Below are 17,823 nucleotides of genomic sequence, written 5' to 3'. Positions count from 1 at the left end.
AACAAGCCCTCACACAGCTCAAATAAAAAGTTACATTTCTCAAAAAATGTCTGCACAAACCATTTTTGTAATACAAATTTCTGAATATTTTTAACCACTGAAATGAACCTATTCTAACAGACCTGAAAAAAAATCATGTTACCTAGTTATTCTTATGGCATCCTTCAATGGCATAAAAACAAAATAAAAAGAAAACAATGGTGGAATTATATATTTTTTTCTCTATATTACCCGGTTAAAACATATTTAACGTTTTTCAATACATTAAATGGTAACGTAAATAAGGTCATTCAAAGTTAAGTGAAAAGAAAAAAGTTATTTCTTTCGGAAAAAGAGGAAGATAAAAAAAAGGAAAGCACAAAAATAAAAAAATGGCCACTTCAGGAACGGGTTCAAGGATCGGGATGAGCGGAATCGGAGATGTTTGGGTTCATTGGGTTCAATCAAACTTTAGATCAAAGTTTGGTTTGGGTACTAGAACTTTACCCGAACTTGAACCTGAACCCGAACCCCATGTAAATCAATAGGGACCTGAACTTTGGAGCTGGAAAATCTCTCTCTCTCTTCCAGGAGAAGTCTGTATTTGGAGGTGCCCAGTACGAACCCCCAACTTTACAGTTTGGGATCGCTCATCTCCTTTTCATATGTCCTATTAGGGCACATGGGTTTTGTAGAGGGGTCTCCTTACTAATGCTAATAGAAGTTGACCAAACATTGTCTGCAGGGAAAAGGTGGTATTACACAGATCACTTTGTTAGTTGTCTTTTTCGAATAAAATATCTGTGTTGCATACATTTTTCTAAAATATATTCTTGACCTATTTGGGATCTGTCACATTTCTATTCGGTAAGGAAGGTTATATGTATTAAAGTGAGTTTTAATTGCTATTTTTTTATAGACGCCACATGAATGTGCAGCTGTGAGCTGTCCAGCAACGTCAATGCTCAATCTCACTGCGCTAGACTGTAAAGATTTGGTAATGCCCAACTGTAGCGAAATAAATCGGGCATATGATCCAATATTATGCTGCTTTTATTACGTCTGTGCATGTAAGTATATATCCATTTAAATTCTAATTTTTTTTTCATTTTTTATAAACGCATGTAAGAATAAAGGATAAAGTAGCTGCTATGTGATGTATATGCTATATGCACCGTTGCACCACGCAGTGAGCAGTGCACCACATCATCAACCGACTTGAGCCACTGTGACAAATTCTGTACATTTAGTGCATGATTTACAATTTGCATTTTTTTCAGTCACTTTTCTTTTTCGTGTTGTTTCTATTTGTTTTTTTTTTGCGCCAAATTCTTCAAAGTGAGCACGTAGTTTATGAACTTTGCACAAAATAAAAATCGTCTTGATTTTGCACATTTTTTAGAGCAAAAGGAAACATGTATTTCTGAAATGTCACAAAATTTGTACAGAAATATCAGGCATACATAAAACTGGGGTACATTCACACAGAAATTGCCCAACTTTTTAGAAAGTTGCAGTTGATGAATTGGTTGCAAATATCTGGAAAGCTTAAAACACACCCACATTCATGAGCATAAAAAAAATGACCATATGTAATATAGACAGCAAAAAGGCAAAAGTTAAAAGAATCTAAAAACACCAAAATTTAGCCAAAAAAAGGCACAAATGCAATAAATTTAGAAAGAGGCACATCTTTTTCCAAAGGGCTTTATATTAAAACTGGCTTAATGACGACAATTCACATTTGCTGCCATAAGCTAGGAATCCAGTTGCACTTTGTGCTTTTTAATTTTTTAATTTTGAGAGTAAGGTATTCTTTTCAATTATTAATTACATATAATAAAAATTTACGTATAAGAGTCCTTTTGCCATTGGCATCTTTGATACTCTGCACGGAAAGAGGAGTCAGGGAGAAACTTTGATATGATTTCATAGCAAATACTTAAAGTTTATATATTCATCAGCTAAAAAGAAACACTTTTAGGGGATAAATACATCTTTAATAAATGCTGAGAAGAGACCATGATTTACAGCTCCCTTTGGCTGAAATTATTATTATTATTATTATATTGAAGTAGTTATAGAAATGACGATAATAGTGTTGAGGTAAAGCGCCAATGCGCTACATTATAAGGGTACTACTCTAATAAGAATAAATCATTATGGTGCAAAGATACATATTATTGAGTACAAAATTATAAACTGAATTGATTTTTTTTGCAGTGTAGAATATGCGTCTGCTGCAACGTGATTAAATATTGACATTTTTTATTTGGAAGTGGTCACATGCTGCGGTCAAGATTTCCATAGAAATGTAGCAAAATCCAATACAAAACCGCAGCTATTTTAATGAAAATGACATAACAGCTCACTCAAAAAAAAAAAAAAATAGCGCAAGTAATGAAAAATAAAGATTATTTATAAATAGTTGCCTATACACTGTTAGAATTGAGTTATTTTGTTGGTTTCTTGTAAACCTTTAAATGCTTTGGAAAAGTATAACACATAAATATGAAACAACAACCAATGATATGAGATTAAAATATACATTTTATTATAAACACAATAAGAACAGTTCAAAATTCAGGAAAGGACCACCAGGTGGCAGTAGAATGCAGGTTATCATACAAGGGCATGTCAGTAAAATTTGAATAATTGATTTCCAAGGGAATCAGATAATGTAACGAGCATGGAAATCTCACCATAAATGATCAAAGGTTGAGGTAATTTTGCTTATATTGCACTGTTCACATTACATAGTATATTCCATATGGAAAAATAAAGAATAAAGTGAATATCGTGCACTGTGGAAATCTCACTATAAATGATCAAAGGTTGAGGTAATTTTGCTTATATTGCACTGTTCACATTACATAGTATGTTCCATATGGAAAAATAAAGAATAAAGTGAATATCGTGCACTGTGGAAATCTCACTATAAATGATCAAAAGTTGAGGTAATTTTGCTTATATTGCACTGTTCACATTAAATAGTATATTCCATATGGAAAAGTAAGGAATAAAGTGAATATCGTGCATATAGCAGAGTTGATATTACAAAAAAATACTCAAAAAATAAATGCAGTGACAAAAAAGTCAAATTTACACAGAAAAATCTAAATAAATAAATAGTAAATAATAAACTACCTCAAAAGGGCACCAAATAAGTCACATTGCACTGCGTGTTTATAATACAATATAAAGGGCATCTATCAGGAAAGTATCCATTTAAAGTGAACACTGTGCATAAGTAAGCTAATATAGATAGATAAATAATATACCCCCAAAATAGATATAATAAAAACACGTGTTTCACTTCAGCTTTGACGAGGGAGTCTCCCTCGTCAAAGCTGAAGCGAAACACGTGTTGGGCAGTGCGGGCTTATCATTAGGGTATTTCTGACCATGGAAATATTTCACATGATTACATTTTGGTGCACTTGGTAACTATTTGATGTTATTTATATCCTTGTTTCCCCCTTTATTTACTGTGCACAGCACTTTATTATATCTATTTTGGGGGTATATTATTTATCTATCTATATAAGCTTACTTATGTAAGTGACTTTTTGTCACTGCATTTATTTTTTGAGTATTTTTTTGTAATATCAACTCTGCTATATGCACGATATTCACTTTATTCCTTACTTTTCCATATGGAACATACTATGTAATGTGAACAGTGCAATATAAGCAAAATTAGCTCAACCTTTGATCATTTATAGTGAGATTTCCACAGTGCACGATATTCACTTTATTCTTTATTTTTCCATATGGAATATACTATGTAATGTGAACAGTGCAATGTAAGCAAAATTACCTCAACCTTTGATCATTTATGGTGAGATTTCCATGCTCGTTACATTATCTGATTCCCTTGGAAATCAATTATTCAAATTTTACTGACATGCCCTTGTATGATAACCTGCATTCTACTGCCACCTGGTGGTCCTTTCCTGAATTTTAAACTGTTATTATTGTGTTTATAAAAAAATTTATATTTTAATCTCATATCATTGGTTGTTGTTTCAGATTTATAGGTGTTATATATTTATACAGATACACGACCACCCATATAGTTGTTTATTTGGTTGATTAACTGCTTTGAAAAAGTGGTACGATAATCATTTTATTTGTTGTTTTTTTTTTTAATAGACTGTGAAACTAAATCAGGAAAGATATACTGGGTATGTTTTATATTATATATATTTTTTTTATTTAAAATAGATTTTAAATATTTTCATTATAAATAATACAGTAAAGCTCCTCAAAGGCTGAAAACAGGTCATGTTTTCAGGATTTCCTTGTACTGCACAGGTGATAATTTACACCTACACACATAATGATTACAGCACCTTGTGCAAAGCTAAGGAAATCTTGAAAACATGCAAGGTTTTCGGTCCTCGAGGAATGCAGTTTGACACCCCTGGGATACTGTGTCTGTGACCCCGTTCGCAGCTATTTGATGACTTTAAAGTAACTTTACCTCTGTGCTATGCTTTTTTTGTGCTGCTGCTAATAGGTGTTTAAGAAACTGGGGATCTATTTAATCTAGCTTCAATGGTGGTGATTAGGGTTGAGCGAAACGGGTCGTTCATTTTCAAAAGTCGCCGACTTTTGGCAAAGTCGGGTTTCATGAAACCCGATCCGACCCCTGTGCGGGGTCGGCCATGCGGTACGCGACTTTCGCGCCAAAGTCGCGTTTCAATGACGCGAAAAGCGCCATTTCTCAGCCAATGAAGGTAAACGCAGAGTGTGGGCAGCGTGATGACATAGGTCCTGGTCCCCACCATCTTACAGAAGGGCATTGCAGTGATTGGCTTGCTGTTTGTGGCGTCACAGGGGCTATAAAGGGGCGTTCCCGCCGACCGCCATGTTTCTGCTGCTGATCTGAGCTTAGGGAGAGGTTGCTGCCGCTTCGTCAGAAGCAGGGATAGCGTTAGGCAGGGTACATTAACCACCAAACCGCTTGTGCTGTAGCGATTTCCACTGCCCAACACCACCTTCGGTGTGCAGGGACAGTGGAAGCTACATTTTTTTTTTTCCCCTCAGCACTGTAGCTCATTGGGCTGCCCTAGAAGGCTCCCTGATAGCTGCATTGCTGTGTGTACGCCGCTGTGCAAACCAACTGCTTTTTTCAAAGCACAAATCCTCTTGTTCCTTCCTTTCTGCACAGCTATCTTTTTTGTTTGTCCACACTTTTTACTTAATTTGTGCATCAGTCCACTCCTTATTGCTGCCTGCCATACCTGGCTGAGATTACTGCAGGGAGATAGTAATTGTTGGACACTCCCTGTTTTTTTTTTTGTTTTTTTGTTTTTTTTGTGGGAGATTAAGATTGACATTTCTGCTAGAGTGCCATCCCTGTGTGTGCCATCTCTCACTCAGTGGGCCATAGAAAGCCTATTTATTTTTTTGCTTGATTTGGGTTATAAAATCTACCTGAAAAAATCACTACATCAATCAGTGGGAGAAAAATATTGGCCTCAGGGCTTGTGTGCCACTCTTGACTCCTGTGTGTGCCATCTCTCAGTCAGTGGGCCATAGAAAGCCTATTTATTTTTTTGCTTGATATGGGTTCTAAAATCTACCTGAAAAAATCACTACATCAATCAGTGGGAGAAAAATATTGGCCTCAGGGCTTGTGTGCCACTCCTGACTCCTGTGTGCATCATCACTCACTCAGTGGGCCATAGAAAGCCCATTTTTTTTTTTTTTTGCTTTATTTGGGTTCTAAATTCTACCTGAAAAAATCAATAAATCAATCAGTGGGAGATTAATATTGGCCTTTGGGCTTGTGTGCCAGTCTTAAGCGTGCCATCTCTCTCTCTCAGTTAGTGGGCCATAGAAAGCCTATTTATTATTTTTTTTATTGGGTTTATAAATTTTCCCTGGAACAAAAAAAAAAAGTGGGAGATTAATATTGGCCTCTGGGCTTGTGTGCCAGTCCTGAGCGTGCCATCTCTCTCACAAATAGTGGGCCATAGAAAGCCTATTTATTTTTTTGCTTGATTTGGGTTCTAAAATCTACCTGAAAAAATCACTACATCAATCAGTGGGAGAAAAATATTGGCCTCAGGGCTTGTGTGCCACTCCTGACTCCTGTGTGCATCATCACTCACTCAGTGGGCCATAGAAAGCCCTTTTTTTTTTTTTTGCTTTATTTGGGTTCTAAATTCTACCTGAAAAAATCAATAAATCAATCAGTGGGAGATTAATATTGGCCTTTGGGCTTGTGTGCCAGTCCTAAGCGTGCCATCTCTCTCTCTCAGATAGTGGGCCATAGAAAGCCTATTTATTATTTTTTTTATTGGGTTTATAAATTATCCCTGGAACAAAAAAAAAAAAAGTGGGAGATTAATATTGGCCTCTGGGCTTGTGTGCCAGTCCTGAGCGTGCCATCTCTCTCACAAATAGTAGGCCATAGAAAGCCTATTTATTTATTTTTTTTTGGTTTTATAAATTCTCCCTGAAAAAAAAAGGGAGATTAATATTGGCCTTTGGGCTTGTGTGCCAGTCCTAAGCGTGCCATCTCTCTCTCTCAGATAGTGGGCCATAGAAAGCCTATTTATTATTTTTTTTATTGGGTTTATAAATTTTCCCTGGAACAAAAAAAAAAGAGTGGGAGATTAATATTGGCCTCTGGGCTTGTGTGCCAGTCCTGAGCGTGCCATCTCTCTCACAAATAGTGGGCCATAGAAAGCCTATTTATTTTTTTTTTTTTGGTTTTATAAATTCTCCCTGAAAAAAAAAGGGAGATTAATATTGGCCTTTGGGCTTGTGTGCCAGTCCTAAGCGTGCCATCTCTCTCTCTCAGATAGTGGGCCATAGAAAGCATATTTATTATTTTTTTTATTAGGTTTATAAATTTTCCCTGGAACAAAAAAAAAAGAGTGGGAGATTAATATTGGCCTGTGGGTGTTACGAGTCGAGTTTCCTCTGCTGCACAGGGGGAATCTCGATCCGTCTCCGCTGCGGTCTCCCATTCTCCTCCAGCCGCAGTGGAGCCTGCTCAGCAGGGACGTCGATCCCAGCGTCTCGCTCAGTCTGACTCTGTGAGAAGAGTTACTGCTGCTTCTCCAGCTTCTGCCTGTAAAGCCTATACTGGTCAGCAGCGAGTGGACTTTTCTGGGACTAAGTCCTTGTCTGCGCACACTGAGCATGCCCAGGGCAAGATCTCCCGTTGGAGATCGAGGGTCATGTGCTCAGACTCTGCAGCGCATTCTATTGGTCCTCTTGGCAGGTCTTGGAAGGGCAAAGTTTCTGTGGCCGCTTCCTGTCCTGCAACTATATAAACTGCGCATGACCGCACGGCCATGCGCTAGTGTACAATTTAATACGTGTGTTTGTTGTGAGTGCAAGTCGTTCTTTAAATACCCCTACCCTATTGTATGATTGTTCGCGTATGGAGTATGGCTGCTATCTAGCGCCCGACTTATCACTCAACGTGTCACACACGTGTCAGCGTCTACTGCTGTGACCGCCAGTGCGGTGCCACGCGCCAGTGTGCGCTTCCTGACCCACGTCTGGGTGCTTAGTGGTGCCTGCCAGCACGGCACAGTTCGCACTTCGGTGCCTTAATTATATATTCCTTTCACACCCAGTAGCGGTGTAGTGCCAGCAAGGGTCTAATCGGACTACAATCCCTGTTGGGGTTTAGTTCGCTGACCACTTGCTCACGCTCTATGTGCGGTACCGTGGTCCTGTGACGCAACAGGATCGCTTTCTTCACGCTGGGTTAGGTTTAACCCACGCGTGTATTCTTTTGAATACCGCCATATTGTCTGTCATTCCCTAGCAGCAGGTTTCACCTGCACGGTGGACCCCGGACTGCGAACGCATCTATATCATCTCTCTTGGTGCGTTCCGCCAGTCCTAACACTGGGCTTGTGTGCCAGTCCTGAGCGTGCCATCTCTCTCACAAAAAGTGGGCCATAGAAAGCCTATTTATTTTTTTTTTTTTGGTTTTATAAATTCTCCCTGAAAAAAAAAAGGGAGATTAATATTGGCCTTTGGGCTTGTGTGCCAGTCCCAAGCGTGCCATCTCTCTCTCTCAGATAGTGGGCCATAGAAAGCCTATTTATTATTTTTTTTATTGGGTTTATAAATTTTCCCTGAAAAAAAATAAAAAGTGGGAGATTAATATTGGCCTCTGGGCTTGTGTGCCAGTCCTGAGCGTGCCATCTCTCTCACAAATAGTGGGCCATAGAAAGCCTATTTATGTTTTTGGTTGATTTGGGTTCTAAATTCTACCTGAAAAAATCAATAAATCAATCAGTGGGAGATAAATATTGGCCTCTGGGCTTGTGTGCCACTCCTGACTCCTGTGTGCGTCATCTCTCACTCAGTGGGCCATAGAAAGCCTTTTTTTGTTTTATTTCTTTTCTAAATTCTCCCTGAAAAAATCATTTTATTTTATTTGGTTTCTAAATTCTTCCTGAAAAAATCATATTATTCTATTATTTTTTTTTCCTAAAGTCTCCCTGAAAAAAAAAAAAAAAAACAAATCAGTGGGAGATTAATATTGCCCTTTCTGCTTGTGTGCCAGTCTTGACTCCTGGGTGTGCCATCTCTCTCTCTCTCTCCAATTGTGGGCCATAGAAAGCCTATTATTTTTTTAGCTTGATTTGGGTTCCAAAATCTACCTGAAAAAATCACTACATCAATCAGTGGGAGATAAATATTGGCCTCTGGGCTTGTGTGCCACTCCTGACTCCTGTGTGCGTCATCTCTCACTCAGTGGGCCATAGAAAGCCTTTTTTTGTTTTATTTGTTTTCTAAATTCTCCCTGAAAAAATCATTTTATTTTATTTGGTTTCTAAATTCTTCCTGAAAAAATCATTTTATTCTATTATTTTTTTTCCTAAAGTCTCCCTGAAAAAAAAAAAAAAAACAAATCAGTGGGAGATTAATATTGCCCTTTCTGCTTGTGTGCCAGTCTTGACTCCTGGGTGTGCCATCTCTCTCTCTCTCTCCAATTGTGGGCCATAGAAAGCCTATTATTTTTTTTGCTTGATTTGGGTTCCAAAATCTACCTGAAAAAATCACTACATCAATCAGTGGGAGATAAATATTGGCCTCTGGGCTTGTGTGCCACTCCTGACTCCTGTGTGCGTCATCTCTCACTCAGTGGGCCATAGAAAGCCTTTTTTTGTTTTATTTGTTTTCTAAATTCTCCCTGAAAAAATCATTTTATTTTATTTGGTTTCTAAATTCTTCCTGAAAAAATCATTTTATTCTATTATTTTTTTTTCCTAAAGTCTCCCTGAAAAAAAAAAAAAAGTCAAATCAGTGGGGGATTAATATTTACATTTGTGCTTCAGTGACAGTCCTGCGTGTGTGGCATCTCTCTCATTTCTTGCCACCAACAACAGAGTGTGTAACATTGTGCCTGATTTTCGTTGTGGTCTCACTCACCTGTAAAGGGGTAGCTAAATCATACTGAAGTTATAGCTCACCGTGTAAGTTGTGTGACAGCAACAAATACCGTTAGTTTGTTTACATTTTTAAAACAATGAGGAAGTCTGGTGGAAGAGGTCGTGGCCGGGGGCGTTCATTGTCAGCTGGTAATGAGGGTAGTGGTAGTGGTGGAGCATCAGCTGGTCGTGGGAAAAAAAATATTGCACCTAAGTCTGGAGCTGTGGAGCCAGGTTCGTCGTCTGGCTACACAAGGCCTCGAACGCTCCCTTTTCTGGGAGTAGGAAAACCGCTTTTAAAGCCGGAGCAGCAAAAGCAAGTTTTGGCTTATCTTGCTGACTCAGCCTCTAGCTCTTTTGCCTCCACTCGTGAAACTGGTAAATGTCAAAGCAGCGTGTCGTTAGTGGATGTTCACGGTCAGGGACATGTCGCTTCCTTGTCCTCTTCAGCAAAAACAACAACAGAGAAGAATGCAGCAGGCGACACAACGAGTTACTCCATGGAGCTCTTTACACATACCGTCCCTGGCTTAGAAAGTGAAGCAGTTAACAGTCCATGCCCATTACAAGTTGAATCTGACATGGAGTGCACTGATGCACAGCCACAGCTAGACTACTATGCTGGTCCTTTGACTCAGACCACAACATTGCCCTCGCAGGGTAATGATCAAGAATCAGACCCTGATGAGACTATGTTGCCCCATCACGAACGCTATACCACCGACCGACACGGTGACACAGACGAAGTTGCACACCAGCTACAAGAAGAGGTAATAGATGACCCAGTTCTTGACCCCGATTGGCAGCCATTGGGGGAACAGGCTGCAGGCGGCAGCAGTTCTGAAGCGGAGGAGGAGGGGTCGCAGCAGGCATCAACATCGCAACAGGTTCCATCTGCCGGGCCCGTATCTTGCCCAAAACGCGTGGCAAAGCCAAAACCTGTTGGAGGACAGCGTGGCCATCCGGTTAAAGCTCAGTCTGCAATGCCTGAAAAGGTATCCGATGCTAGAAAGAGTGCAGTCTGGCATTTTTTTAAACAACATCCAATTGATCAGCGCAAAGTCATCTGTCAAAAATGTTCAACTACCTTAAGCAGAGGACAGAATCTGAAAAGTCTCAATACAAGTTGCATGCATAGACATTTAACCACCATGCATTTGCAAGCCTGGACTAACTACCAAACGTCCCTTAAGGTTGTAGCACCCTCGGCCAATGAAGCTAGTCAGCAACGCAACATCCCTTCCGGCAGTGTAGGGCCACCATTTTCCGCACCACCTGCAGTATCTGTGCAGGTTTCTTTGCCAGGCCAAAGCAGTCAGGGTCAGGGAATCACCAGTTTCGTAGTAGGAAACACTGCATCTAGGGCACCGGCGGCAACAATACCATCTCCCACCGTCTCTCAGTCTGCCATGTCCACCGGCACCCCCGCTAGTTCCCCGATCTCCAGCTCTCCAGTCCAGCTCACCCTACATGAGACTATGGTTAGAAAAAGGAAGTACTTAGCCTCGCATCCGCGTACACAGGGTTTGAACGCCCACATAGCTAGACTAATCTCGTTAGAGATGATGCCCTACCGGTTAGTTGAAAGCGAAGCTTTCAAAGCCCTGATGGACTACGCTGTACCACGCTACGAGCTACCCAGTCGACACTTTTTTTCCAGAAAAGCCATCCCAGCCCTCCACCAGCATGTTAAAGAGCGCATCGTCCATGCACTCAGGCAATCTGTGAGCACAAAGGTGCACCTGACAACAGATGCATGGACCAGTAGGCATGGCCAGGGACGTTACGTGTCCATCACGGCACACTGGGTGAATGTTGTGGATGCAGGGTCCACAGGGGACAGCAAGTTTGGGACAGTTCTGCCTAGCCCACGGTCTAGGAAACAGTTGGCTGTAGCCGTTCGCACCCCCTCCTCCTCCTCTTCGTCCTCCTGCAGAAGCGAGAGCTCATCCACAGACCGCAGTCGCACAACCACTCCATCCGCAGCTGCCACTGTTGCACACCAGGTCTCCCATTATGGGGCAGCTACTGGCAAACGTCAGCAGGCTGTATTGGCTATGAAGTGTTTGGGCGACAACAGACACACCGCGGAAGTTCTGTCCGAGTTCTTGCAGAAAGAAACGCAGTCGTGGCTGGGCACTGTAGATCTTGAGGCAGCCAAGGTAGTGAGTGATAACGGAAGGAATTTCATGGCTGCCATCTCCCTTTCCCAACTGAAACACATTCCTTGCCTGGCTCACACCTTAAACCTGGTGGTGCAGTGCTTCCTGAAAAGTTATCCGGGGTTATCCGACCTGCTCCTCAAAGTGCGTGGACTTTGCTCACATATCCGCCGTTCGCCCGTACACTCCAGCCATATGCAGACCTATCAGCGTTCTTTGAACCTTCCCCAGCATCGCCTAATCATAGACGTTGCAACAAGGTGGAACTCAACACTGCACATGCTTCAGAGACTGTGCGAACAGAGGCGGGCTGTTATGTTTTTGTGGGAGGATACACATACACGGGCAGGCAGTAGGATGGCAGACATGGAGTTGTCAGGTGTGCAGTGGTCGAAGATTCAAGACATGTGTCAAGTCCTTCAGTGTTTTGAGGAATGCACATGGCTGGTTAGTGCAGACAACGCCATAATAAGGCAAAAAAGAAAAAGTAGGCGCGCACTTACCCTGTTGCGGTGAATATCACTTTATTAGGACATATAAACAAACGGATAGCAGGGAGGGATAGGGTCAGCCACGGACAACGATCGTTTCGTGCTCTACGGCACTTCAACGGGTCCTAATGCTGAGTGGAACAGGAAGGAGTTTTATAGACCCATCTGGATCCCAGACTCCTCCCCCTGGACTCCAAACATAAACAGTGTTACATTTAAAACAAAATGGTATTAAAAACAACAATAATAAAATAGCACATGCTGAGAACTACAAATAAACCGAATACAGCTTTTAGAAACCAAGATTGAGACACTTTTATAAGAAAACCGACATGTCGACTTTGTCATTTAAACCAGATGGTCCTGCTGCGTCTGCGCGCAGGATCCATCTGGCTTCTCTGCGCAGCAGGAGGCGGCGCAAATCCCCTCCTCCCTCAGGCAACGAGACCCGCTCCAAACCCGCAAATCTTAGTACTTGGGCATCTCCTGCATGGCAAGTGTGTAGATGGTCTATTAACCTTGGAGCTCCTTTCCCTGTTCTAATGGAGTAAAAATGCTCCCTAATCCGAACAAACAGTGGGCGGAAGGTTTTGCCAATATAGAAGCGTCTGCACGGACAAAAAAGAACATAGACGACATGGGTAGTCCTGCAAGAAATAAAGTCCCGTACAGTGTGCTGGATATGACCTACTCTAATTCTATTACCTGTATGATGGTACTTGCAGAAGTTGCAACCCCCGCATGTGAAGTTGCCTTTAGGGATACTATCTGTGAGCCAATTATTTTTGGTAGTGACAAAGCGGTTGCGGACTATGCTGTCTCTAATGTTTGTACTGCGACGGCTAGCAAAGAGAGGTCCCCTATCTATTATTTCTTTGAGGTCAGTATCTTGACGTAAAATACACCAATTTTTACGTATGACGGTTCTGATGTGGTTGTCAAGAGGGCCAAACTTAAAACTGAAGACAAACTTTTTTTCTTCTTTTTGTCTTTTTTTGGAGGTGGTGGAAACATCCGTGGCTGCTGCTTTATCGTAGGCATTTTTTAAAATAGATGGGGGGTACCCACGTTTCTTAAATCTTCCAATCAAATCGACTGACTGCTGCGCAAAACCTGCAGGATCACTATTGATTCTCTTAACCCTAAGAAGTTGACTATAGGGCAGAGATCCCTTCATGTATGGCGGATGAGCACTGTTATAATGTAATAAAGAATTACATGCCGAGGGTTTACGATATACTCTAGTGGAGATCCCCCCGTCCTCAATGCATAACTGGACATCCAAAAAGACCAAGTTGGTGCCTCCAAATTGCGAGGTAAACCCCATGTTCATGGTATTGGATGTCCCCAGGTACCTCACGAACTCCGTGAAGGCATCCTGGTGCCCATCCCACACCATGAACATGTCATCCACATACCTAGCATATAGCTTGATATGTCGAAGAAATGGGTTTTTGTTGGAATAAATATATTCCTCCTCAAACCTCGCAAGAAAGAGGTTTGCCAGGGTACATGCGACGGGGGTACCCATAGCGGTACCCACCGTCTGCAGGTACCACTGGCCGTCAAAAGAAAAAGCATTGTGTTCTAAAATGAACGAGAGTCCATCACAAATGAACTCCACAGTGTCATGACCAGTGGGAGTATTCTCCAAAATGCTTCTAATTGTTTCCACCCCCAACTTTTGTGGAATACGTGTATAAAGACTTTCGACATCAATCGAAGTCAGAGCATATGATTCCTGCCATTCAAAATCCTTAATCACATTCAGAAAGTCTCCCGTGTCTTTAATAAACGAAGGGACATCCAACAGCAGGGGGCGCAGCAGCCAGTCGATATAAGAGGAGATAGGCTCAGTTAACGAACCAACCCCTGACACTATGGGACGGCCAGGGGGGGCTTCCACTGATTTGTGTAATTTCGGTATGTGATACCAATGTGGGCGTCTCGGAAAATCCGGTAGTAGCTTTTCAGCCTGTTTACAAGAAAACACCTTTTTATCCACAAAATCTCTTAGCAACGAACGCAAGAGATTTTTAAATTTTACCGTAGGGTCCCCCTTAAGCTTCAAATACGTTGTATCATCTGACAACTGTCTCAATGCCTCTGTTTTGTAATATTCTCTTGTAAGCAGCACCACGTTGCCACCTTTATCCGCACTACGGACAATCACATCAGACCAGCCCTGTATTTCACCCAAAGCTTGTTTTTCCTTTAAAAGAAGGTTTTCTATGGGCTTTTCATATATTAAAGCCTCCATGTCTTTTAAAACCTGCGATTGGAAAACATCTACAAGATTACCTGGGGCTACTGGGGGCATATAGGTAGATTTATTACCTCCAGTAAAAGGTGCAGTTACTTTATCTTTATGACTTGCAGAAACCGGAGTAATGCTCATAGAATCCAAAAGGTCACGGGTCTCTTCCCGCACATCACCAAATGGGTCCTCTGTGACAAAAAAGCCCAGGGGACCCACATGGCAAGGTGACTCACCTGGGAACACTTCACGGGGGGTGGCATGGTTACTAACTGCAGAAAACGACTTAAACAAATGGATCTTGCGAACCGCTTTGAAAAGGTCGATTTTAAAATCTACCAGATTAAATGGTTCTGCTATACAAAAATTCAATCCTTTGGACAACACCGACAGATGTGCTTCACTCAAGGTTCGTGGGGTTAAATTAACAACCGCTACTTCGTTGGCCGCCACGAAACTTGCCGCCTTTTTTTTGGAGTTTCTTCTGCCATTTCTCCTACCCCCTCGGCGCGTCCTGCGTCTAAAGGGGAAACACCTGAGATAGATGCTGGTGGCAATGGCATTTGGTTTTTAGATGTACAAGGATCCTCGGTAGCACTTGAGTCTGAGTCTGTTGTAAGGTAATCTTTTTTATTTTTGTTCTTTTTAAACAGGGACTTGTTACGTCCTTGTCCCTTGTTCTGATTCCATTTGTTGCGGGATCTGCGATGGCCTTCTGATAGGCTGCCTTTATTCCAAGTAAAAATTCTGTCTGTTTCAAAATCAATTTTGTCTCTTATAAATTTGTCTCTTTTCCTTTGCTTTATCTCATTTTGCAAAATGACCAGTTTTGTATCCAGTTTTTTGTCAATAATTGACCATTGTGTGTCAGACAACCTGGTTCTCAATTCTTCTTTAGTTTTAGTAAGTTCGGCTTTAGTGGCTTCATAATTAATAATGTTTTGCTTCAACACGAGGCGGAGTAATTCCTGGGAGCATTGTAGTAAGATTTTCTCCCACTCTTTAATGAAGGATACATTATCTTTATATTGAGCCATTTCTTTTATGACACGCAGTCCTCGCGGTACTCGACCGCACTCCATGTAGGACTTCAAAGAATTATTTGTCCAAAACAAATTTACCTCTCTTTCTGCGGCCATAAATAGTTTGTGTTCCAGCGTCTTTGTGCTAAGTGAAAAAACGTTGTCGTGTAGTTCACATTCAGAAAAATAAGCATCCACATTTTCCCTCCCTGCTAGGAGTCCATGTGATAAGGAAACAGCCTCGGGCTCCATAGCTATGGAGATCCGAACAGTGCTAACAAGCAAAAGTCTGTTAATGATCACCTGGTGCAAGGGTGTGAGCGACCAAGCGTGCTGGTAGTGTGTACAAAGAAAATCAAAATGCAAAGTCCAATAGTAGAGAAAACACACATCCGCACTGCTCAAAGGTCCAACTCAGTGACCGTATTATAATATCGGTCTAGCACCACAGAAAGTGATACTGGCTGTATGAATCCTTTACACCTGAATCAACGGGGTGCTGCTGCCAGGAAAAATGTGTGCAGAATCCAAATGGCAAAAAAGAAAAAGTAGGCGCGCACTTACCCTGTTGCGGTGAATATCACTTTATTAGGACATATAAACAAACGGATAGCAGGGAGGGATAGGGTCAGCCACGGACAACGATCGTTTCGTGCTCTACGGCACTTCAACGGGTCCTAATGCTGAGTGGAACAGGAAGGAGTTTTATAGACCCATCTGGATCCCAGACTCCTCCCCCTGGACTCCAAACATAAACAGTGTTACATTTAAAACAAAATGGTATTAAAAACAACAATAATAAAATAGCACATGCTGAGAACTACAAATAAACCGAATACAGCTTTTAGAAACCAAGATTGAGACACTTTTATAAGAAAACCGACATGTCGACTTTGTCATTTAAACCAGATGGTCCTGCTGCGTCTGCGCGCAGGATCCATCTGGCTTCTCTGCGCAGCAGGAGGCGGCGCAAATCCCCTCCTCCCTCAGGCAACGAGACCCGCTCCAAACCCGCAAATCTTAGTACTTGGGCATCTCCTGCATGGCAAGTGTGTAGATGGTCTATTAACCTTGGAGCTCCTTTCCCTGTTCTAATGGAGTAAAAATGCTCCCTAATCCGAACAAACAGTGGGCGGAAGGTTTTGCCAATATAGAAGCGTCTGCACGGACAAAAAAGAACATAGACGACATGGGTAGTCCTGCAAGAAATAAAGTCCCGTACAGTGTGCTGGATATGACCTACTCTAATTCTATTACCTGTATGATGGTACTTGCAGAAGTTGCAACCCCCGCATGTGAAGTTGCCTTTAGGGATACTATCTGTGAGCCAATTATTTTTGGTAGTGACAAAGCGGTTGCGGACTATGCTGTCTCTAATGTTTGTACTGCGACGGCTAGCAAAGAGAGGTCCCCTATCTATTATTTCTTTGAGGTCAGTATCTTGACGTAAAATACACCAATTTTTACGTATGACGGTTCTGATGTGGTTGTCAAGAGGGCCAAACTTAAAACTGAAGACAAACTTTTTTTCTTCTTTTTGTCTTTTTTTGGAGGTGGTGGAAACATCCGTGGCTGCTGCTTTATCGTAGGCATTTTTTAAAATAGATGGGGGGTACCCACGTTTCTTAAATCTTCCAATCAAATCGACTGACTGCTGCGCAAAACCTGCAGGATCACTATTGATTCTCTTAACCCTAAGAAGTTGACTATAGGGCAGAGATCCCTTCATGTATGGCGGATGAGCACTGTTATAATGTAATAAAGAATTACATGCCGAGGGTTTACGATATACTCTAGTGGAGATCCCCCCGTCCTCAATGCATAACTGGACATCCAAAAAGACCAAGTTGGTGCCTCCAAATTGCGAGGTAAACCCCATGTTCATGGTATTGGATGTCCCCAGGTACCTCACGAACTCCGTGAAGGCATCCTGGTGCCCATCCCACACCATGAACATGTCATCCACATACCTAGCATATAGCTTGATATGTCGAAGAAATGGGTTTTTGTTGGAATAAATATATTCCTCCTCAAACCTCGCAAGAAAGAGGTTTGCCAGGGTACATGCGACGGGGGTACCCATAGCGGTACCCACCGTCTGCAGGTACCACTGGCCGTCAAAAGAAAAAGCATTGTGTTCTAAAATGAACGAGAGTCCATCACAAATGAACTCCACAGTGTCATGACCAGTGGGAGTATTCTCCAAAATGCTTCTAATTCTTTCCACCCCCAACTTTTGTGGAATACGTGTATAAAGACTTTCGACATCAATCGAAGTCAGAGCATATGATTCCTGCCATTCAAAATCCTTAATCACATTCAGAAAGTCTCCCGTGTCTTTAATAAACGAAGGGACATCCAACAGCAGGGGGCGCAGCAGCCAGTCGATATAAGAGGAGATAGGCTCAGTTAACGAACCAACCCCTGACACTATGGGACGGCCAGGGGGGGCTTCCACTGATTTGTGTAATTTCGGTATGTGATACCAATGTGGGC

Source organism: Ranitomeya imitator, chromosome 9 (assembly GCF_032444005.1).
Source record: "Ranitomeya imitator isolate aRanImi1 chromosome 9, aRanImi1.pri, whole genome shotgun sequence".
Classification (NCBI taxonomy): Eukaryota; Metazoa; Chordata; class Amphibia; order Anura; family Dendrobatidae; genus Ranitomeya; species Ranitomeya imitator.
This window is presented reverse-complemented; position numbering follows the sequence as displayed.